The sequence below is a fragment of the Eurypyga helias genome, unplaced genomic scaffold (assembly GCF_000690775.1).
Source record: "Eurypyga helias isolate BGI_N326 unplaced genomic scaffold, ASM69077v1 scaffold36804, whole genome shotgun sequence".
Taxonomy (NCBI): domain Eukaryota; kingdom Metazoa; phylum Chordata; class Aves; order Eurypygiformes; family Eurypygidae; genus Eurypyga; species Eurypyga helias.
In genome coordinates this window covers 11,279-13,205 of record NW_010246564.1, presented here as the reverse complement: position 1 = coordinate 13,205, position 1,927 = coordinate 11,279, and positions in this window count along the sequence as shown.

Sequence of the window (1,927 nt, the reverse complement as noted above, 5' to 3'; positions counted from 1 at the left end):
GCTCCAGGGAGACCTTAGAGCCCCTTCCAGTGCCTGGGGGGCTACAAGAAAGCTGGAGGGGGGCCTTTCCCAAGGGCAGGGAGTGACAAAGGGGTCACGGGTTTGAACAGAAAGAGGGAGATGGAGATGGGATGTCAGGAAGGAGTTCTTCCCAGAGAGGGTGGGGAGCACTGGGACAGGTTGCCCAGAGAAGCTGTGGATGCCCCATCCCTGGAAGTGTCCAAGGCCAGGCTGGATGAGGCTTGGAGCAACCTGGTCTGGGGGAAGGTGTCCCTGCCCATGGCAGGGGGTGGCACTGGGGGGGCTTTAAGGTCCCTTCAACCCAAACCATTCTGTGATCCTGTGATCTCCAGTTAATTACCTGCTGCAATGGCTGTGGTTTGGTGATGGTGCAACAAGATTCGTCACTCCCTGGGAGGGGACAGGCTGTGACCCTCCACAGCAGGCGGCTGTCCATGTTTGCCCAGGCGTGTTGTCCGGCTGTCCGTGCGTTGACTGCGGCTGTAACACAGCTCTGCTTGTCTCTGAGACAATTGCAGTCTGGATGCAGGCGGAAGGCGATTCATTTCCCAGGGTAGGCACTAAATTCTGTCTGCTGTCTGCCTGTGCGTGGGCACTTGTTAATAAGAGCTCTGCAGGGCCAGAGCGGAGCTTCTCCCTGTGTGTATCCTGCAGCATTAGAAACATTGTGGTTATTTACTATGTTTTTTCTGATAATAGCCCTAAAAGCATAAGCGAGGCCATCGCCAAGCTTATCAACCCCTACTTTTGTGACTGCCCGTTATCAAGAGGGTTGGAAATTAGAATTTAATCTCTGCATATTGCTGTGGTTCAGCATCCAAATCCCAGCCTGGCCGAGGCAGAGCAGGCTTTCCTCTGGAAATACTAAATGACCTCCAGAAGTGTCTTGCAAGGTGTCTGCTGGTTGTCCCTTGTCACTGTGCCAGCTGCCGGCCAGGCAGGAGGGAGTCCCCAGGCCGTGGGTGCTCCAAAGCCATTGGATGCATAGGGGTGTCCTTGCCTGAGCGCTGCTGACTGGGAATGGTGGGCGTTAATACCGGGATTGAGCCGGTAATAGAAGGATGAGTTTATGTGGTGGGAAGACCTGAAGTGACACAGGAGCGAGAAGGGAGCTAAGATTTTGGGAGAGACAATAGAAAACAAGGGGAGGGATGAACAACACAAAAAAAAACCCTCTCCCTTGGCTGCTGTTGGAGATGTGCCGAGTGATTCTGCAGCTCAAGGCCGTGTCCCGGTGCTGTTGCGGGGCTGACGAGCGGCTGCAGCTGGTAATGCCACCCAGCACCAGCCAGCGGATGGTGTGTTCAGCATCCTGCTTCCCTCAGTTTGTCTTTTTGCTTGGTCTTTCTTCCAAAGCACAGGTCTTGTGCTGACAAAGCGCTTTGCTCAGCCCTATTAATCAACTGCCCCAGTAATGAGAGCAGTAGCAGGATGAGGTGTGGTGTAACCCCTGTATCAGATGGAGCAAATTCCAGGTACGCCCGTGGCTAACACCGTCATCGTGCTGTGCTGAGGATGCCTGGCACACAGGCATCGCCTCCAGCAGCTCCTTCGGGAGATACCCTCAGTTTGGTCTGGTACACACAGCTCTGTGCCAGCCTACATAAAACCAGATTATTGTCTGTACTTTGGCAGAACAGTTTGGAAATTCTGTGGCGGCGCTGAAGAGGACCACTTGGGAGGGGACTGTCTTCCAGCAGCGTGGTGACCGGCTGTTTGATGTGGCTCTTAGACACGCACAGTGCAGTGAACAAGCAGGTTTGCTGTGGTTCAAGGCATATGGCCTGGTGAAACAAAAAGGAAAGAAAAGAAACCTTTTGAGGTACTGGGAGACAATAAGGAGTTGGGAGAAATATTTGGACATGGGTGATTTTACAGTATGTATCATGGGAGTGCACTTTTCATC